The sequence below is a fragment of the Dermacentor andersoni genome, chromosome 1, assembly GCF_023375885.2.
Source record: "Dermacentor andersoni chromosome 1, qqDerAnde1_hic_scaffold, whole genome shotgun sequence".
NCBI classification, from domain to species: domain Eukaryota; kingdom Metazoa; phylum Arthropoda; class Arachnida; order Ixodida; family Ixodidae; genus Dermacentor; species Dermacentor andersoni.
The window spans coordinates 247,432,679-247,455,530 of NC_092814.1; the positions used below are offsets into that span (position 1 = coordinate 247,432,679).

A 22,852-nucleotide genomic window follows, 5' to 3' on the forward strand; every position below is an offset into this window, starting at 1 on the left:
GCCGCGCGTCAACACCTTTCATGCATTATTCGTGGCCCAAAACAGTTTTCTCCCAACGCATGCATTTCCCGCCTCCCAACAACTCCGTCTAAGGAAGAAAGGGAAAACAATGACACGCTCTTCCTCGTTGTTCGCTCCTAGTTTGACCCAGCAGAGCCCATTGCCGCTTGGAGTGTTCGATATTTCAGGCATCGTGACAGAGTGCGTGATGGTCGACGACATTGTCCCCTGTACTGGTTCCCTTCAGGTGGCAGAAAATATGGCAATCAATAGTTCATTTTCTACAATAGCAACTTCTCCCTTTTCAATATAAGGCAATCACATAGTCGTTTCGGTCTTTTGCTGAGTTCTTATTTTTTTATTGCTTCTCATTTCGATCGATCTAGGTATTCAAATTCAACTAAAAGCGACATAATTCTCCCCAGTTTCCCAAATCTCGAATAAGCAGTCCACGAACAATTCGCATGGTGTATTCAATTTTAGTCTGCGGCACATTACGTATTTAAATTCATGGAGTTTATTGTCTGCGAAATATTTTTGACATTCACACTTGGTAAAAGCGGCAAACACGACGTAGTTCCTTTCAATTTACGTTTTTTTAGTTCGAACAGATTCTCTTTCTTTATTTAGTGCATGGAGCCAAATTGGGTAACTCGGACCATTCAGGTGGACTACCTCAAGACGCAGAGATAACTTGCCGGACAATCCATAACATCTCGGTAACCAACTAAACATATTTACTAAGTAATTATTCCCTATACGCGTAGTGCGCGCTGATGGACGCGCCACTGGTGGCGGCCTTGCGCAAAACACACGGGAGGGGAGCCAGCCGCGCGCCGTAGTTTGTTGTGTCGTTGATAGTGCTTCTCTGTCTTATTCACGTTTTCAGAGCTAAATAGGCAACACCCTTCGCATGTGTGGGGTGGCCAAAGCTTCAAGGAGTGTCGAAGAAGAATTGTTGCATGGTGGGGGGCTCAAATACCGGCGAAAACGTGCCGGCGATACGGTTCTAATCATTCCCCGCAAAGCCTCATCAGCGGGCGCAACGGTAGCGATGGATCGTCGCTTCGGCGGGCAATTTCTTGTTCTCATCCTTTCCTTTGTCGCTTCGGTGTATTTTTTCCACTCGATCGTAGTTAAAATAAAATTATGGGGTTTTACGTGCCAAAACCACTTTCTGATTATGAGTCATGCCGTAGTGGAGGACTCCGGAAATTTCGACCACCTGGGGTTCTTTAACGTGCACCTAAATCTAAGCACACGGATGTTCTCGCATTTCGCCCCCATCGAAATGCGGCCGCCGTGGCCGGGATTCGATCCCGCGACCTCGTGCTCAGCAGCCCAACACCATAGCCACTGAGCAACCACGGCGGGTAATCGTAGCTAGTCGCGTAAGCGACGAAGTTCGTCTGCAGCGCAGCATGCGGTTTAAAGACATTTCGCTAAAATTTGGAATACCGTTTGCCGTTTATATTGTTTTCCGCTTCTTTACCGCGTTGGGCTAGCTAGGCAGCACGACTGCACGAGAGCACTGTGTTGTATGTTAAAGCTACAGAAGTTTGCAAGAAATGAAATTGTTAGTTTTATGTGGTCCGGTAAATCCTCGCACCAGCTGTCGCGCACTTCATGTTTTTACATCTATTTTATGCGTGGCTTCGCACATGTTTAACTGTTGATAGTTGCTTCATGCATAACTCTTGATGGTTCTTTTGAGCTGCGAGGTTTTCACCCTGCCTCGCTTGTAAAGGGTATAAATCACTCTGTGTCTTATCGGAATGATACCAAGCAAGTGCTTCTTTAACAGCTTCATTCTTTTCGCCCGAGGGCATCTTAGATATTGTGGATTTTTGGGAAATGTGTTTAGAAAATAGGTAGTTCAGGGTTGCTAATAGTTGCTTCATATGATATTTTTGTTCCATTTTCGCTGAAAAGTTTGGTCACGTTTGGGAAGTCATCACACCTCAATGCTGTCTGAGCAGACTTAACACGTCGAGTGATTTGTTTGAATCACAACGTAGCCTCTTGTTGCATGTGAATTTTGTACTCAACTGAATTATTTCTTATTATGCTTACGCTGCAGAGGACTAAACCCGGCCTTGCCGCCAGCGCTCATCTACTTTGACTGTCGCTGCTCTGCCTTTAAATATATGTGGCACCTGTCTCTAGTAACATTAAAGAAGGGTACTGAAACGTTAGTCAGACTTTAGCTTTCTACGTTTCCAAGCAGCTCCCTTGGGGAATTTAAAATTGCAAAAACTGCAGCGGGAACGGTAGTTCATCGGCGGTACAGCGCTAACACGCGCTTTTATTAAACCGTGCGTTTGGTGACTTCGTTGACTAGTTACGCGTTTCCAACAATAAATTCCCAATTACTCTTCTTGAGGCGACTTTGACTGCACTTATTCGACGATGTCACATGCATTCATCGGCAGAAAAATGACAACGCCATATGCAGACATCGCACCGTGCGGATTTGTTTGACATAAGTCTGCACTAACGACGGGTGCTTATTATTGAGGTACAGAAGCAGCATTACGGCAAGGGCAGAATTAAAGAAAAAACGACTGAAACATCTCATTACTCAACAAAATTTATCGGTTAGTTAACGTGAGCTCCACTTCAAGTAAATGGAGTTCATGGCGTTTGTCTGCGGGACGCACCTGGTACGTATGTGGACCATGTTGTCCCAAACACCGGTAACATCGTGCTCATACCCGTTCCCACAGAGGTCAGGGTCTTCCCTACAACTGTCACCGCAGAAGAAACAGTCTGGCGCCCGAACAAAGCAGAAATCGCGTCCGCTAACTTCAGTCATCCTTGCTGCAAAGGGTTGTCGTCTGCTACTGGTCCCGCGCGTTCTGTTGGAAGCGCCCGCTAGGTGGTTATCAGTGGCGCCTCTATAGGCGGTGCACTAGGTGTATCGGACACATTGTGCAGTCCCGAAATTGAGTTGGAGGAGTAGTGAAGTAATGTCAGCTTAGCAGAAATCATAAGACTAGAGACAATTCCCTTATATCAGTCCCCGAAACCTGGTAAAAAATGCATTGGCGGTCCAGTTGATATCATCCCCAACAATTGCAGGGACGCTTTTTGGAAACTGCAAACGGGAACGCCAGTGCATTTTGTCAAAGGATATCAAGGATGGATATTTCGAAGGCGGGGTTAGTCTTTGTATTTATGCTAACCAGTCATGACTTCCCTACTACTCGGCTTCAATTTCGCAATTTCAACATGTGCCTTAAGTGAATATTAAAAGCTAAGTAGTGAACGTTCCTAATACGCTGCCTCAATATTCCAATTGGTCATTCAAGTAATGTCTGCCTGTTCTAGGAATTGTTAAGGAGGAAGAACTCCACCCGAGAAAGTGAAACAGCGCAATATGTCACATGTGATTGTTAATCTGTTCGAACTAAACAAAAGAAGAAATTGCGCAGAAGCCTCCATAATGATTGTCAATCTAAGGGAATAGCAGAACGCTTCCAGATAACTATTCTCTTTATTAAAGTGACTTTTCGTGCACGCTGTGACGCACTCGCGTACGCTCAAAAACACCTCGAGTGTTCTGGGGTGCTATTTACTAGGAATGCTTTTTTTTATGCCAATGCCTTCTCGCCTGACGTCACCGATTTTGGAAATGGTGGTTGCGTACGCACGACGTTTTTTGGATAGTCCAATCAGAAGCTCCCTTCATTGGCCGGATGTTTCTTTCGTGTTCTCTTCTCTTTTTCCGGGGCTGTATAGCAAATTTGTCTTGTAAAACAACACTTAATAAAAGCGGACTTCCATGCTGCGTAAAGCAAATTCATTTTGTAACCTTACAACGTAAAAGCTGCCGCAGCTTAAAGAAATGCAAACGCAAGTACTCCTATTTTTGAAGCCATAGCCACATATTGGTCGGATGTGCATCCAAGCCATGCCGTTGAGCGCACGCAAAATGGCGGCCTCAGTTTACCCAACAGCTGGCAGCCGCTAGCGTGTCCGTAACGCAGCGCAACTAATTGCGGCCCACAGCGGTATACTTGCATCTGAGAAGAATATGCGCTGCTTGCAGGAGCCGTGAGATACAGCAGGAGTGAGGTGAGCAAATATTGCTCGTGTAGTGCTTACGTTGTCGTGTGGTCTTCGGTGCATCATGTCTGACGTGTGATAATTTCTTCTTTACGAAGGGCCAACAAGAATTAACCGTAACACCCGAGGACAAACTTTGCAACATAGTGGATCGAGAACTGTCAAGGCACTCAGCACCTTTCAATAGAGCACCGCCACGACAGAACAATAGCCTCGTCAATGTGATCGCAGCAACGGTAATACTTCCTGGGCCTGGCGCCCCTGCACTGACGGTTACGTTCCGAGAAAGAAGCTGCTACAACGGTAAATGTGAGTAGCGACTTTACCTTTTTTATATTAGTGGTATAAAAAGGCGAAATATAATCAATTCCTAGTGAGTACTTTATGCAGGCGCTTAGCTTAGACAGAAAGTTTGCCTGTAAATTTCTTACTGTGTTGCGGGCCGGCTCAAATTCCCAAGTTTGAAAATCGAAAATGGCGGCAGCAAAAGGGCCCAGAGTTTCGAAAGAACAAACCGATATTTTGGTGCAGTTCATCGAGCAGCACCCATACCTGGCGAGAGCTTCTACAGAGTTCTCGCCACGTATGACTGCTGCTCGAAAGAACGAGCTATGGGAGGAGGTGGCGGCAGTCTTAAACGGACAGGGCCCAGCGGTGAAGTCAACGAGCCGTTGGCGGAACCACTGGGCCAAAATGTTCCATAAGGCCAAAAAAGAAGCGGCCAGGGCCGCGAGCGAGAAGACGTGAGCTTTCTAACGATGCTGACAGTAACGTCGTTTCACGTAGTTGTTGTCGTTGTTGTGTTTGCAGGGCCACTGGAGGCGGCAGAGTAGGTGGGGTAGACGGCCGCGTCCTCGACATTCTTGGGAGGACAGGCGGCCTCCTTGTTTCCGCCCCCCAGTTCTTCGCCGATAGCGAGGTGCGTACATTGGTTTTAAAAAGTGTTGTTTGTGCTGCTGTGGCCTCACAAATTTTCAGCATTACACTGTAATACAATATTGCAAAATCTCTTCAGCCATATTTTTTTTTCGTTTTTCTGTGCAAGTTGCAATATAGGTTATGTACTCTGAGCAGCAAATTGTGTAAATGATGCGCATTGCATACACTGCTCGCAATGTCTGAACACTACTCTGACTGCAGGACACAAGTTCGGAGGATGCTGCAGGGCCCTCCCGCAGTGCACCAGCAACAACTGCGTTTGTGGTGTCGGGCCCTGCAGCTGTTGCTGGGCCAAGTGGCCTTACACGTAAGTCAGTGACCCAGCTTTTGTAGTAGCATTGTTTGCAGTTGCTGTATGACCTTGCTGTGAAGTAGCCCACTGTGCTGTTACTACCTTTGTGTCCAGCATTCAGCTCTTATTCATGGAGCAGAAATTCAAGCCTACAAATGACATGATGTTGTAATAGAGATTCCTTGTGCTTCTTATAGGTTACTGTAACCAGCAACTTTCTGTGGCATCTTTTGCTCTAACTATGCGACTGCCTTGTGTATCATTATTGTAGCTATGCAGCTACAATGACATTTCGAAGTGACTGGTTAGGACAATCAAGCTGTGTGGGTCGGATAACAGTGAATGAGCAGTGTTTGTTTTTGTCTTGCATGAAGAGCAACCGCCTACCCTCCAGCAGCCTACCCTCCAGCAGCCACCCTCCCAGCCGACCCCCCAGCCTACCCCACGAGAGCCGCAGGCACCCCCCCCCCCCCCCCCCCCCCCCGTAGGCAGTCGAGGCAGCAGGTCCTCGAGGGCGCCGTCCAGATGGCTACTGCCGAATACGTTCGGCAGGGCTAGTCGGCGGAAGCCAGGGCGCAGGAGGAGGCCCGCTTCCGCCGACAAATGCTGGAGCAAAACAAGCGGGTATGTGTAAGGCCACAGACGTATATTTTTCTGCGTATGAAATTGACGAGCATATGACCTCTCCAAAAATTAATCAGTAAAAAAGCATAATGTATGCATACAGTGCTGTGGTGATCATATCTTGTATACATTTGCGTGAAATAATATGTGTCAATATCTACGCAATTATGTGGCAAAAAGAAAGAAGTGGCATTAAGTTCAGGGAAGCAGGTATAACCATGTAAGACATCTTAATGGAATGGGACTGTACAAATTTGATGGGCCAGAAAGATATATTCAGTGTTTCAATATACAGTGACAATAGCCTGCAAATGCGGATAAATGCAACACACCAAGGCCTTGTTACTGAGCTTCTATAATTAAACTAATTACACATCTTATTCGCTAACAGCACCACGAGGCCCATATGGACGTCCTGCGCCAGCAGCATAGCATTCATATGGAGGTCCTGCGGTAGCAACATGCTGTCCACATGGAGGGACTACAACAGCTGAGGGAGGAGGTCGGCAGCATGCGCGACGTTCAGCAGCAGCGGCTGGCAGTGGAACGGCGCTCACAGGAGACGAACCAGCGTCTCCTGTAGCTGCTGCTGGCTGCACCAGCCCATGGTGGCGGCCAAGTCCCTCCCCCCTCTCAGGACCCACATATTTAAATAAGTGAGGTACTAGCATAGGCAAGGAATTTTACACCATTTTTTTATTAGCTTAAATTTTGCTGTTGTAATGATGATATGAAGGCCGGATATTGCTAGTTTGCAAGAAATAATTGCTCAAGTCACCCTTTCATGCAACCACAAGTAGCATAGCTGTTGCAGCATGATTCTTTTTTGCTTGAAGTTGTACTTCAGTAATAAGAGCCTCCACACTATCACGCTCACCTGCAGAAGTGCCAGCAAGCCTGGTGGTACATTAGTCTGACTGCGGCATTGCAATTATCAGGTGCCTAGTTGTTGTCATGTCAAGTTGAGCACGAAGCAACACTGCAAATGTTCTACAATTTAATCCTGTGTCATCAAATGGTGACAGTTTCGCGCCTTAATGTAATGTCGAACGGAACCTCTGAATATGCGCAGCAAAAAGAAAAAGTTATGAAAATTCCTTGCCTATGCGCCTTCACCTCATTTGTAATGTGTTTTTTTTTGCATATTTATGTACATATTATACATGCTTTTTTTGGTATACAGGGCTGGAATGCCTTCTTTTCTTGTTTTTTGCTATAACATTTTGTTTCCATTTACTTATCTTTCATGGTCGATATTTTTTTTTGTCGTGACATACAAGGCTTAATATCTTCTTTTCTTGTTTTTTATTACCACGTTTTGTTGTCATTCAGTGTTCTTTCATGGTTGTGATACATTGTACGTTTACCCCTCATGTGCAATATTTATGCAGTTTCCCTTATTCAATATCAAAGCTAGATGTTATGGCTTTCTTTTCCAGTATGGAACTCCACGACAGTATGTTCCTTTCAGATGTAGTGATGTACCAACACATTTCGCAGTGATAAATATTCTTCTGTTGATGCGTGATTTAAGCACCTGCACCTTTTTTTCTGGTGCATTTTAAGCCAGTTGATATTTCTGCATATTTGTGCAGCGTACAACACTTTCCTTAAACGATACCTGCCGTTACCTGTGATATTTTATGATGCAGTTACCTGTGAATCTTTCAGATGCAAGAACAATATGATGCAATATTTATTGCAACTTGTCTGTGATATGTTGCATACGTCTCTACTGCTGCAGTACTCACTATTCTCGCACTTATTCAATGTAGAGACTGTCGCACGTGATGTGTACATAAACAAGTGTTACCATAAAAATGTCTCTATGTTGAAGGGTGAAATAATACAGAAAGGTGCAGTGTTCCTCTGGTGCTTTTATTTGCATGGCGCTACTATATTTGCAGTGCTAGTTTGCACTGTGGAAATGTAATTACACACTCTGCAATATTCCATTCACCGAGTTCAGCTATTTACAATTGAGGGCACTTTGTTGAAATCTATCAACTGCTCATGCGTGCACACACTTCACGGGAACCACAGCGTTTGACATGTCGGATGACCAGTTGGACGGCATTTTCGTCACTACAAAGGAACTTTGCGGTTGTTGCGAGACAAAATGGTGGAGGAACTAGAAGGTGCGCGTGTAACAGCATGTTCAATCGAGCGGAAGGTGTGACGTACACTGTACATTTTGGCTTTTGTGAGCTTCTCTGCAGGAGTAGAAAGCGAGGAGACAGGCGCTTATGTCCGTCAGTGCGTAAGGGAACACAGAACTCTCACAGATACGAGTAGAAATAATTATGACTACTGCAGGCCACATGCATGGCACGCAGGGCATCTAGGTGACGGCAGCAGCAACAAGCAAATCTTGGCAGACACTTTGAAAATGCACTTATTTTTAGCTTGCTTTCAGTCTTATATGTCACCACTAAACATACTGTTTCAGTTAGTATAAATGCAGGCCTTACATAACGCTTCACTACACAACTTTTACATTTCTTGACAAGTCATGAATGTTTTGCATTACATAAACATCAACCACAACTTAGCATGGGAAATCTGTCTGCAATTTCACAGCATGAAATGCACAATGTAATTATTTGGCATATGTTATGCTACAACTGTGTGCATGCACCTAGCGATGCTGACGCTGCTGTTGACGTTGCAGCTGCCGCCGAACACTCCTCAGGTAATGTATGTGCTGCGCACGGGTTGTGCCGAACATGCCAATCACAGAGTCACGGACAGCTCGGCCTCTCAAATAATTCATTCTCGACCCTGTGTTTCGGGGCAGACCTTGTGGAACGGGGTCGCCATTATCGCAGAGCTCACTACTACTGCTGCTGCTGCTGTCGTCATCGCTGTCATCATCGCCCGATTCTATGTCGCCCTCAGAAAGGCGAAGGTTGTGCAACACAGCACATGCCGCGAGAATGTTGGCTGCACGTTCCGGCTCGTAGAAGAGAGTGCGATATCGCTGAAGACAGCGGAAACGGCTCTTCAAGAGCCCAATGCACCTCTCCACTACGGAACGCATGGCGCCATGTGCTGTGTTGTACTGCCCCTCGGCTGTCTGCGCTGGAGGATGGCCAGGAACTGGGGTCAGGAGCCACGGCTCCAAGGGGTAGCCACTGTCACCTGCACGAAGATGGAAATAGTACATTGAGTACTCCTCTGACGAAAGGCAAGTTGTAAACTTAGGAAATCTACAGCAGACTTCAGAGGTGAATCCCAAGTAAAAGCATGAGTTGAGCATGTCCATACCCGACACAAACGGTTAACAAATTTACAAGTGCACTACTCGGTGCCTGCCACAAGCAGAAGAAACCAACACTTGTTGGTACTATCAATGACAGTAATAGCAGTAGCAGCACTAATGTTTGTTCATTTCTTCTGCTTTTGGCAGGCACTGGGTGCAGTAGCAGCACCAATACGTGTTGCTTTCGTCTGCTCCTTGCAGGCACCCATAATGTGCTTGTAACTTAACACTTCGAACATTGACAATGGTGGCAGTCACATTGGTGACAATGGTGACTTCATTTTTTTTTTACTCCCGACTTATGTGCTTGTAATTTGGTTAAAAGTTTGGGTTGGAACGGACACGGCGTTTTGTGCTACTGAAGCGTGACTGCGCCAAAAAAGGTGTTTTGCCTCACCGAGGAGGTATTCCCAGGGATTCACGATGCGGCCCGCTTGAAACCGCCGGCGCAGCCATGTCGTCCGCCAGACGAAAGCGTCGTTGTCCGACCCCGGTCACAGAGGGTCCACGGCCAAGATTTTCATGTCCGCATCGCAGATCTGGTAAAACGTAAACAGAGAAAGTGCCCGTTGACATGAGCAACATAACTGTCAAAAAGGATCGGCACCAGAAAACGTGAGGTTTACTTACGAACATGCAGTTGAGGGCGTAGTATCCCTTGCGGCACATGAACGCAGCCTTGCGCTCACCCTTCGGTGCGACAATAGCTACGAGGCTGCCGTCGACGCATCCTATGACGCCGGGGATAGCACCGCGCCGAAGAAAACCTTTCTTCACGGCTGCCTTTTCCTCGGCCGCCTTCGGAAAATGCACCCACTTGTTGCGCGCCCCGGCGTTCACAACAGCCTCTGCCACCCGTCGCACGCACTAGCTCACTGTCGACTGCGACACACGAATTGTCTCCTCGCTCCCAACGGACGCTTGGAAGCTCCCGGTGGCAAAGAAGCGCAGCGCACACAACTCCTTCCGCTCCACCGACAGTCCCGTCGCTCGCTCCGCTTCTAGTTCCCCCGCCAGTTCCTCGCACAACAACCGCACCGTTCCCTTCGAGAGGCGAAAATGCCGTCGAAAATGGTCATCCGGCATGTCAAACGCGTCGTCTGGCTCTCCGGGTTCACGTCGGCGACGGTGAAGAGCCACGGCCATAGCGATGAGAGGGGCAGCCATTTTTTTTAAGCCTTCGGAAACGACCCGGCCTCTGGCCGTGCCAACAATCCGTGCCTTATGCTCCGCATAATGTGTGCGTCAACGTCACTATGACTATTACAGTTTTCGCGGGTTCCTGACGTCGCGTGATTGACAGACAAAATGGGCGCGGCCCGGTCATTTTCGACCAATGGATGCGCGGTGATGGCGGCAAAAGCCATAAAGAAAGTAATAGAATTCCTACAAAATAGCACCCCTGTTAGATACCTCCAGTGGATGAAGTTCGCTTACGATGCGATAAATAAATGCGTGAACGATTGTGGGATCGAACCTCAGTCTTCCAGTACAGCAGCACAATGCTCTAACCATTAAGGCTCAGTTACACCAGCGACTTGAGGAGGTCGCGCAACCACTTGCGACTGGCGACCAAAAAGCGACTGAAGGCGACTGATGCTCACACAGGTAAGCCGGGCCGAGCGCCACCTGCCAGTCGCGATCCCGGAGATCATCGTTCTCAGCGAGAACTCTATAGCGATCTACGCAGTTCGCGCGCACTTCGCTGGTTTCGCGCTCCGGCAACAGCCATAGATTTTGATTCGAGCGAAGAGGAAGACGTCGTCACTGCGCTGATGTACTCTGCCGTGGTGTCAGCTGTGGCAGCGCGGTAGCCTCCGAAGAGAAGGCGACGCTAGTGGATGCGCCCGTGCCTCCGTTCGCGATAAGTGGCTGCCCATGCTAGCCGCATCCTATCCGAACTCCGCGCGCATGACGAGGAGTATCATCGAGAGTAAGCTGTTTTTTTCTAGTTCGCGTTGCGTGGGAATCGGTGCATAATTTTTGCGCTTTCTTTTGCTGCTGTTTAGCTTCCTGCGAATGCTACCGCGTACATTCGACACATTGCTAGAACTGCTCCGCCCCAGAATCGCGAGTCAAGACACCAGTCACATTCCTGTAATCTGTCATGGTGGCGTGGACATTGTATTTGATGCGACGCAGAAGGACTGCGGATGAAAACCTATACTAACATAACTTTCGGCGCGCCGCTGATTGGTTTAGCAATTTTGTGACCACGGTTGCGCAACTGAAAAATCGAGCAGCGAAAAACTGGCCCAAAATAGTCGCTTTTCAAGAAAAGCGAACATTTATGGCTAACTTGGTCGCACGACCGCTGTTAGCCGCCGGTGTCAAGGAGCCTTTAGACTTCGATCACACGTGTGCTTCTATCGTGCCAAAGTAGTGCTTTGAGACGTTATGTTATCTGCACTGCACTTCCTGACGCATATATTTGTCATTATACTGTGTGCGTGTGCGTGTGTGCGCGTGTGTGTGCGACGTTATTGGTACTAATGTGTGTCTGGGTCTTAGAATAAGCATCTCCTACCAATCATAAGACGACAATGGCTGTCTGCTGTGGTGTTTGTTGTCTGGTCAACCCAGGGGCTGTTGCCTGTCCCTGGTTTTGCGCATGCATCCAAGACGACAACGTAGTGGCGTCTTTATGAGGGTTAAGATGAAGCGTATAAGATTATGTGCGTATGCGTGGGCGCGCGCGCGCGCGCACGTGTGTGTGTGTGTGTGTGTCACACACACACACAATGCTCAATGCTCATGGAGACTACTTTTAAATGAAATGCCCCGTTTGTCATATATTCGCATTGGCTCACTTTCATCTGACTCACCCTCGTATATTTTTGCAGAACTCCTGCTTTTTATATGTGCTCTCTGTTGCGACTATAATTTCGGTACAATTACTCACAATACACGACCGGTGACAGCTCATCCTGCGCAATACATGGGAACAAAGGACAGTGTCATTAAGATTTTTCCCTGGCCATTGCATATGTACAGAAATATAAACAAGGTTCTTGAATGACAAAGTTTCATTAAAATATCTGTCCTCAACTTCTTAATTTTACGGCGTTTACATTTTTCATTTCAGCCGCATGCACTGCTTTGCTGGTTCCGAACTGATGTAGTTCTACAGTTCGTGTGATATTTTCTTTACTTATTAAATGGAGAAAAAACATCGAAGCATTGATATCAGTTATTTCGGGCACAATTATTGGGACATACGAGTATATTCTTTTACGAAAAAATACATATTTTACTTGTCTTGACAGAGCGTAGCGTTCGCAAGATCGTTTGCAGCTATTATTCATGTATTTGATCCATCTACAAATTATTTAAGGAGGAGGCCAAACTGCCCTCGCCGAACGAGATATCTGGCTGCGCCACTGGTGTCCAGCCAACGCATTCGTCAACCCGGATCAGGTTCACCTACGTCGACCAGACAGATGGATGCATAAATGTGAGGCTGCGTGAGCGCCGTAATCTGCTTCCCACGGGTACAGGTAGAAACTCGCCATCGTATTGCAGGAGATGCGGTTGCAAAGAAAGCAAATACCCAAATATAAAAAAAGATATATGTGAGAAGAACTCCAAATAAAACAATAATGGGCAGGGGTTTATATATAAGTGATCCCTCGGTCCACTTCAACGATAAAGAGTTGGCGTTTTTTATTGAGAAATAGTGAGTACCCACACTCTAAAATAAGTTTACGCCATTTGGGTTGTATTTCGTCCCCAAACAATAATCGTCATCTGTCTTGCCCGCATTTCCTTTCTTTATCACTGCGATCCCGGTACTTCCCAGTCACGAACGGCTTGCGCATTGTGCGCGAGAGTGGGCCAGGTTGCAGCAGCACTAGCGCGACGTTAAATCGTTGCTTGCTCTTCGTGCAGTGCCTCGCCTGTTTTGCTGATCACACCTTCGGGAAGACACATGGCCTGGAATAGCTTCGTCGTTTCTGGCCGGGCACGTGAATTCTACCGAGTACTTGCTCTGGGACTACCTTATCACTGCGATAAGTGATGGTTACGGCGTGTCCCTCTTCAAACTTTGGCATGTCGGTCATCCCGGCGACCTGCCTTTTGATCAGGCAATTACCGACAACTGCCGGTCTGTGACGTCAGAAACCAGGAGTATTAAGATCCTGCGCATCGATCCATTCGTCAGTGGGCCAGATTGCAGTAGCACCAGTACGATGTTAAATCGTTGCGTGCTCTTCGTACAGGCACGTTATTACTCCAATGCTTTATGTATGCGATCTGATGATCGATTTTTGCTGCTGCTTCATTGCCCACGTAGTCTTGTGCCCTGGTGTTTGCACGTTTTATATTGCATTAGTCGTCCTACCCTGAGCGGCGATGTGGAACTCAATCCGGGCCCCCAGTCCAAGTCAGCTTCTACCAGTAAAATCAATCAGTCTGGTAATAGACCTGGTGCCCGTATTGCGACTTCTTCTAACACCGCTCTCGATGAGGCTGCTGATGCACATTCTCCTCCTGTATGCCATGACACTCATGATCTTTCTGTATCAGAAATGTTCTCTAAACTGCTGATTGGTCAAAATAAGTTGGCTCGAAACATTGCTGAGATCAAGTCACTTGAACAGACAGTCGCCTGCCGTTCTGATGGTTTAGAGTCGCGTATTGGTGCATTAGAATCTTCACCTAATGAATCTAGATCAATTTGTGAATTACGTGCAGAAATCAACTCCTTATCTTCTAAAATTACCAAGCTGGTCTTAAAAATGATGACCTAGAAAGTCGTTCTCGAGGAAATAATCTCATAATGCACGGTATATTAGAAAACCTCAAAGAAAACGCTACCATACTGTTGTGCAACGTTACGTCTGTATTTAGCAAGACCTTCAATATTAGCTTCAGCCACAATGAACGCGTCCACAGGGTTGGTAGAGCATGCACTCGTCACACTCGTCCTGCCATTCTAAAGCTTTCTGACTTCAACGCCAAAACCGCGATTCTAAAAAACAGTTATAAACTCAAGCACTCGAATTTATTCATTACAGAAAATTTCTCTGCAAGGATTAGATCAATTCGGAAAGAAATTTGGGAAGCGTCAATTCCTCTTCGCAACAATGGCTCTGTCGTAAAGTTAAGATACGATCATGGGTTCATTGACAAGGCTCGTTATAACTGAGATGACAGTTCAAACACATTACTAAAAGTACCCAATCAATCATTACCGGGCGAGCCTGTGTCTACGACGTCCGGCTCATCCACTACCTGACATCGTTCTGGCCATCTTGGTAACCTTGTCCTTTTGAACATCAACGCTCGCAGTATTGTTTAAAAATTCGTTATGTATCGTCCGCAGATTCTTCCCTTGATGTCCTTCATGCCTTTGCGAACTTCATCTGCCTGACTAACATTGCTTCATAACGATTTATCTGCATGGGTGATTTCGATGCTCCTGGCATTCACTGGCCTTCACTAAATACAACAGGTCATGACGCAGCATTTTGTAATGAATTAATAAATATTTCCTTGTCCCTTGGGCTCACTAAAGTTGTTCGAAACAGGCGTTCGAAACAGTCATTCATCAAGTCAGATGTAATATCACTTGTACTTTCATCAATATTGATCAGATGGAAATATATGTTCACGAATAAACGTTCTGTAACTGCGATGTGCTAATAATCCTCTAGTCACCTATAAGGCGGGTATGACAAGCTCGGTGCCGTTTTTAAACGCAGCCAAGGCTCACTGCTGCAATAAGTTAAAAAAAACATTAAGATACTAGCATGGTTTTGCTGGTTCTCTGTGTATGCAGTGTACCGCTAAATATGTGCAGTTCCAGTTCCACAGTTCCATGCACGGGCGGGAACATTCCGTTCATTCGGGGGAAAATGACAGAAAATCGAATGTTCTTTGACAACCCACCTACTGCTTCGTGCGATAGCTCTGAGCGGAGGATTCATCAGCAGATAACACAGCAGCGATATCACGACCTGTTTCAGTAACAACTACAGCGCGCAGAGGAGACGTCGCCTGTCCAGCAGAGCACATGATTATAAACGCTTGTGTGCATAAATCATCATGTTGTTTGATTCTTTACTTTGTAAGTATACAGTATTATTCATTTACCACTCACTCTTGTTAAGAAACGCGTGCTGTGATTAGGTAGGTTTAAGTTGTTGTACGCTAAAGCATGTTATGATATCAGTGCATTAGAAGTGCGCATGCACGTTCTTCGTAAACCCAAGGTTCACACTATCGGTGCACTCAATAAATGTACACTATTAATAAAACTATGTGGCTCGAAAACTATAACCAATCTTCGTTTCAGAAGTATGTTCGCGCAACCAAAGCAAAGGGACTCCGTTATTAAAAGCGGCAAACTTTTGTAAACTTCTCGCAGCGCCGTTAAGCGCAAGCCCTACGTTAAACGGAAGCCTCAAATATTGGCGCACGCTCACTATTGGGAATGGCCAGGAATCGAGGGGTTTCATAATAGTTTTCGATAATGGGGAGGAGCTCCACGGTGACCAGGCAGTCCACTGTGCACTCTCGTTACTAACAAGAGTGCATGGTATGCACTCTCGTTAGTAACATGCTCAATCATGTAACACATGATATCAAAATGGCTGGTAGTAATATCGAGTATGTCATGGTAGAGATCATACCTGGAAGAGTCAGCCGAGACAGCATATATGTTCTTAACATTTACAGCAGTCCTAACAAGAGAAGGCAGCAGTTTAAGACTCAGCTCTGCAAGGCCGTATACCTGGCAGGCTCTAGCCCTCTTATTGTCGCAGGCAACTTTAACGCCCCGCTTTATGTCTGGGGTTATAAATACAATAGCTATAAGGATAAGCCCCTCTGGCAGAATTCCATGGATCTGGACCTGACGCTGATCACTGACCCTAACTTTCCGATCCGAATCGGGACATCCACGTGTAGAGATTCTGCCCCTGATCTCATCTTTGTCAAGAACGGGCCGAGGCCAAATGGAATAACTTGGCTGAGAACCTTGGTAGTGACCATTATATGTGTGAGGTCCAAGTTCCTATTGTGGGTAAAAAATAGCGCGAATTCCTGTAGACGGATTGGGATAAATTCCGCAAGCTTCGGGAGGAGACGCCTCTCTCAGATTCCCGACCTACCATAGAGCAATGGAGGGGTCAGGTACAAGAGAACATTTGGCGTGCGGCCTCTAAGGTCTGCACCAACCTTCCTCTTGAGAAAATGGACAGCAGGTTAGCCCACCTGTTAGAGGCCAAACAGTCCATTCTCAACAGATGGAAGAGTCAACGACTTAATCGTAGGCTACGCAAAAAGATATCTGAGATAAACAAGCACATCGAGGAGCGTTGCATAACCCTCTCTAAACAGCAGTGGGACGAGGTTTGCAATTTCATAGATGGCCAGATGCGTAATGGTAGAACTTGGAACTTGCTTAAGCATCTGTTTAACGAGACTAAGTCAAATTAGAGGCATGTCATTGGTAAATCAATACATGAAGCCGCACGAATGATCTCCGAGGATGCGTTAATCCATACGCTTGCTGACAAATATCTTCTAGTCGGGTCAGGGCAGTCTCCTGTACATCTCGATTACCAGGGCTAGGCGACTTCCCGTAGTTTGGCATTGAGGAGATTCGTAGTGCTCTACGTGGACTCTATGGTACATCCGCACCAGGGCCGGATGGCACCTCCAACAAGACGTTGAGAAATCTGGATGATAAATCAATTGCATATCTCAGAGTACATTAATAAAATTTGGAGGAATGAAACCGTCCCATTAGCTTGGAAGACTGCTCTCGCAGTTATCATCATCATCAGCCTGGTTCATTATCAGTCATCAGTCATCATCATCACACTAATATCTTTCCCGAGTTCTTAAATCGTCTCACAAGTTCTCACGTCCTAATAAGTCACGTGCGGTGTAGCGCTTACATGTCCGAGTCGGTGCAGCTCCTCCGCATTGGTCGGTGCACCAATGGCATCTCTGCTGAGGGCTGTCTTCGTAGAACAGGTCGGGCTTGTCGAGCCTTGTCGTCGGTGAGGGCGAGGTTGTCCCCGTAGCGTAGGACGGGACCGTTGTTCTCGGACCAAGCCTCTGCTGGGGACCACGGTGCACAGCCGCGGGCGTGGAGGATCGAACCCTGCTGGTGCAGAGCCACCGGTGTCCTCCTCCAGTTCAACTCTTTTATCTCGACGTCCTTGCTTCAGCGCCTTCTTCGCCCAGTGCTTTAGCTGTCTTCTTTCTTCTCCTCTAGGGGTGTTCTGCCATTTTCCACCTCGCTCCTTGTAGGCCACGTCAGCCATCTTCGTCTTCCTTCTTCTCCCTCTTCCTCTGTTCTTCTACTTCAACTCGTGACAACAGGATACTATGAAACTTATTAAGCATCAAATCATAGACAACGACTCTAGCGACACTCGCGCCGTTTTGGGACTTGATCTTGAGAAGGCCTTCGATAACGTTCTAAATTCGCATATCCTAGCCTCGATATCTCGGCTCAATCTAGGTGAGAGATTTTACAACTACGTCAGATCGTTACTTACGGATATGAAGGCTGCCCTCCGGGTGGCCGATCTCGAATCCCAACTGCTGGAGCTTGGCGAGAGGCGCACGCCACAAGGGGCGGTCATTACCGCCTCTTTATTCACTATAGCCATGGTCGGCCTTAGCAGAAAGCGCCTCGAAACACACAGGAGGCAATGATGGTCAGGTTGAGGGAGCCTTGGAAGAGGCCATAGACAATGTCGAAACCTATCTCGAACCCACCCGTTTCAGATGCTCCCCCTTGAAGTCGGAACTCCTATTCCATAGTTCAAAACATGGTCCAAGGCCCAAGGGGTGGACATAGAAGACAGTAACATGAACCTGTATACCAGAAACGGTTGCCGCATACCCAGAGTAGATTCAATCAAGTTCTTGGGCATGATCGTTGAGCCAGGGGGTAGAAATGGCAAGACTATAGGCAAGGTAATTGCTAAAACTGAAAGTGCCATTCCTTTAGTTCGGAGGGTATCAAATCGGCATCATGGGCTCAAGCACGATAACCTCATTCGACTAATGCATGCTTTCGTTCTGTGCCACTTCACATACGTGACAGCCATGCATCGATGGAAACGGGCAGAGCAGGATAAATTGAATGCACAGCTTAGGAAGATTACTAAGCGGGTGCTCTGGTTGCCCGTATACACTTGTACAGAGCGCTTAATGCAGCTTGGAATTCACAATACTCTGGAAGAGATTTCAGAGGCCCAGGAGCGCGCACAGCTAACTCGATCGCCTCACTACAACTAAGGCAAGGAGATCCGTCTTGTAGGGTACTCGCATATCACCCCGATAGAGTAGCGGAGGAGTTCTCTGACGTTCCTCCGTCGATTCGTGAGAACACTATGGTCGCGCCCATAATTAGGAACATGCACTCCGCTCATAATCACGGTAGAAGGAGGGCAAGGGTGGCCCACCTCCTTAGGCAAATACACAGCGATCAGCGACAGGTCAGCTTTGTGGATGCCGCCTCTTGTAAGGTCCGTCAGGCGTTCACCATCGTCACTGTCGATGGTCGGCAAGAAATACCAATGCTGCCTCGGTTCGCACCAGGGGCTCGGAAATTGCTGAAGAAATGGCGATTGCACTAACCCTGCTGGATAGCTCACGGGATGTTATCTATAGCGATCTAAGGTCTGCAGTTAGAGCATTTGAAAAAGACACCGTTTCCAAACAGGCCCTCAGACTTCTTGGGGGCAAGGAAATCACGCACCACTTCATTTATTGGTTTCCCGCATATCAGGGTCAGATAGAGGGCGCTCCTCCCAACCTCAATGAGTCGGCTCACGGGGCTGCGCGTGAACTTGCCCACTGCGCTACCCCCGACCAATCGGAAGCCGACTCCCCAGAGTACAGGGACACGCCCTCCACCTACAACGAGATTGCTAAACACTACTATCTCAGCCTTAGAACATACTTCGTTCCTCATCCGCCGCTCAATAGAGCTCAATCACTAACGCTCTGTCTACTGCAAACGAACACACATCCAAATCTGTCGCTCTTACATACAACCTATCCGGGTACTTACACCGATGGTACTTGCCACGATTGTGGAGAAATGACCACGTTAGAACACATGCTCTGGCGGTGTGCCCGGTCACGCTCTATCATCGATAACAGCTCGGCCAGATGGGAGGCGGTTCTCCGCTGCCCTCTTTTGGCTGACCAACTCTGGGGTGTCCAGCAGGCCCACGATGAGGCCGAGAGGCTTGGCCTTCCAGTTCCCACGTGGGAGCGGCCCGCTTCGTGATGACTCATGATATGCAGGACCTCAATAAAGTTTCACCATACCATACCATACCATTCCATTACGATGCGTGTTCTGAACGGGCTTTCTCTAGAAGAGCTCGCGCAAACTGCGTCACAGATAAAAAGTAGTGCCATGTAAGCGCTATAGAGATCAACCTACAATCACATAAATTCGCGCATAATAGGTGAACACTGCGAAACAAAGTCCGCACTCCCTCTTTATTAAGTGGTCGACGTCTGTGCTTTTTCGGCTAAAATTTCTACGAAGCCAAAATCGCGTTGCAGCAGTAGCACCAGTGACTGAACGTGTACCCTTGCAATTTTTCAATAATGTCGCAGAAACGTCGACCACACGGCGTGTCAGCGGTCGACCGACCAGGTCGTCCGCGCATGCGATTGCCGATCGCACCGCCCATCGCCGCTACAAGGCCACTGACAGGCCGTGCGGTCGGCGTTCGCACAATAGTATTAGATAAATTAGAAGGGTGTGCACTGCAAACTGCAGCACCCGTATCGGACAATGCAACCAGTGTGCTGCTGTTCCTCCATGGACACAGCAGATGCCCTGAGCGCAAGCAGTATGCTCCACGAAGACGCAGCGTAGCAACGGTCTGTCTATAGGCAGTGCGCACCGACTCTCTGCTCAGTGTATAGTTGAGCCGACCATGCGTAGTTCTCAATAACATTGCTGTGGCGAGCCACGTGAGTATTCCCCGAGGATACACAACGTGTGCTCAGCCGAATTGACGCCAGAAGCGTCGTCTGCTTTGGTAGAATTTTAGCAATAACAACCCTCGACTGGACCTGTGGTTGAACCGGTTCGGAACGGTCCCTGCAAAAAGTTACGGTTAGTGCTGGTTCGAACATGGTAACAAAGTATCGGTTCTATTCAGTTCCGGTTCAACTGAACATAACTGTGCAGCTGCGATCTGCGGTTCAGTTTTGGTTCATTTGGACACTCTGGCGACGCCACTTCACGTCCACAAGACAGTTAAGAAAAACGCAGATTATCGCTGTATTTTAACGCTTTGCGTGTGCGACCCTCTAAAAAAACGACATAGCTTACATTAGGTGCGTAAAGAGGCACGACAACGTTTTTCTGTGAGCAGGCAACATTCCCTTCTTGTTTCCAAGCTTTACGATCAGCCGCAATCTCATTTGAAAAGCTAAGTACTTGTATCGCTTTTGACTACATTGCTGCCTTCGCGAAGCTGCGTCTTTTGCCGGCTTCGTCTGAATTGGAACTAGGCTTTGTCACCGTTGTCCGCTTAGCTGTCTATTTAGACGTCTATGGCGACTACTGGAACACAGCCGAAGCCGTAGAGTAATTTCATTCGTTTTCTTACTTTTATATACACTCCTTATCATCTGAAGGCTCGCATATGTCATAACATATTTCCAACTACTATGATTTTGTTCTCTGAAGATACAGAGAAGTTTCAAGTTCCATTTGTACTGTCGTCAACTAATTAATACCACCCCGAATAAATATATATCTTTCTTTTATAATTCAAGTATGGGGAAGCCAAGCCTTTCGCTAAGGTTGCTAGCAGATTAGAACCTGCCCTGCACGTTGCAGGTGTGTCAGTACGCGAATATCTGCCGATTTTGATGGTGTCTGTCTCTCGGTCAGTCTTTACAAATCTCCGTGAAAGTGTTTTGTCACTAACTCTAGCTTCCACCTATGTTAGTGATCGGCACAAAACGATATGATCGCCCTCACAGATCGGTAATCGCGGAATGTAATTGCGTAAGAAATTTTTGTCGACATTCGTGGGACCGTCAGTGTTTTCTATGCTCCATCTCTAGAGTGCTCATGGGAATATTGCGTTATAATCCTCCGGTATTGTCAAACATCTAAAAGTCAAATCTCCGAGTGCCCGAGAGCATGCAAGCCGAGGCGCTGAGCTTCGAATAGCCTCAACAGCTGCCACACTTGCAATCGCTAGACATCATCTAATCAGTATGTATTTTGCCACTTACACGCTTAGAGCACATTCTCGGCATATTTCCCGCCCCCGGTATCAACACCGTGTTTCTCTTTCTTGCATTGCACGACCAGCGATACCTGATTGAACGGACTAGCCGGATAGCAGCAACAAATGGTGCCCTGGACTGAGGGCTCCACCCTCTGAGACTTCATTACAAGACAACAAATAAAGTTTTCTGCTACTACTACCACTATTCTCTTTCACAAATTAAACCAGAGGCAACATTTTTGAGCATAGCGTCCTATCGCTCATCTCTTCCACCTGATTTCACATATGCAGTAGGACCACCGCCCGCTGTATGGTGTCTCCGGCAACCTCAAGTGCGCCTCTCCATTCCAAGAGTTGGAAAAAAAGTCCGACTTGGACCATAAGCAAGCCGCTTTGTATCTATTACATGGTGCGTACTACGACCGAATTCACATTTGTAGTGATGGCTCTTCCACTCTGATCAACTCCACTGGTGCGTGATGGTTATCGCCGACATCGACCTTGCAAGAAGTTCAAGGTCCCTAACATCAAAAGACCGACAGGGTCAGAACTTATCGCCATTCATAGCGCAGTCTCTTATGTTAATGGGATTATATTCTACAATGCAAAAACAGTTCTACCATCTCCCCTGTCAGCTATGCACAGCGGCCCACATAAACAACTGGGGCCGAAGATTAGAATGCATTACTATCAAGTAGTTGACATAGGCCCCTGCATAATATATCAATTCCTATCGGGCTATTGCCCGACCATTGCACGGACACTGAAAGTACCTATAAAGCTGCTCGTGCGACACATGGAGAAACGGAAAGCGCTCGGATTCCGTTGTCGAGAAGGGAGGCAGCGCAGCACCGTAGTGTTCTTGCCCTTGTCACCACATTAAGCAATATTGTAACCGGAGTTCACTAACCGGCGCCTATACGCCACGGACCCACGTATAAAATTACAACTTTTACTTCGTCTTACTACACGTGAGGAAACCTTGCAGTGACTGTCCCGTGCAAATAGGTGTTTCATTTATGAAAGTCTTTTCATTCCTAGTTGTAATGGAAGACAGAGCCGGTTGCAACACATGTGACATAGAAGAAACGTTAGAGACTCTATTGTGTGACCGCCCAAAATACAAAGATCAGAGCCTTGCCCTTCAGACCACTTTAGGGCAATCAGATGACAGGCCTTTTACAGAAGGTAAGATCCTGGCACAGTGGCCTTTGGCGTGTGCTATGTGCAAAGCCAGAAAAGTGCTGCTGCTTTTCTTGAGATGCGCCAGCCTTTAGAGCGTGCTTCAAGAAAGGCGTCCGAAAATCCTCAAAAATAAGGGAAATGTGATATTTGTTCACTACCTGCGGCATTACTTTTTCTGTTGTGGTAGACATCTGAAGAGGATTAGGGACATTTATTACAGTAGTAACTGTAGAAATTAAA

General features: G+C 47.1%; 1 long non-coding RNA gene across 1 annotated transcript; it reads left to right on the top strand.

Annotated features, from left to right (window-relative positions):
• Positions 1–4,880: 4,880 nt before the first annotated feature.
• LOC126547865 (uncharacterized) lies at positions 4,881–5,698 on the top strand. Its single transcript, XR_011892265.1, has 3 exons — positions 4,881–4,987; positions 5,209–5,314; positions 5,674–5,698. It is a non-coding gene; the product is annotated as an uncharacterized lncRNA (long non-coding RNA).
• The last annotated feature ends 17,154 nt before the right edge of the window (positions 5,699–22,852 follow it).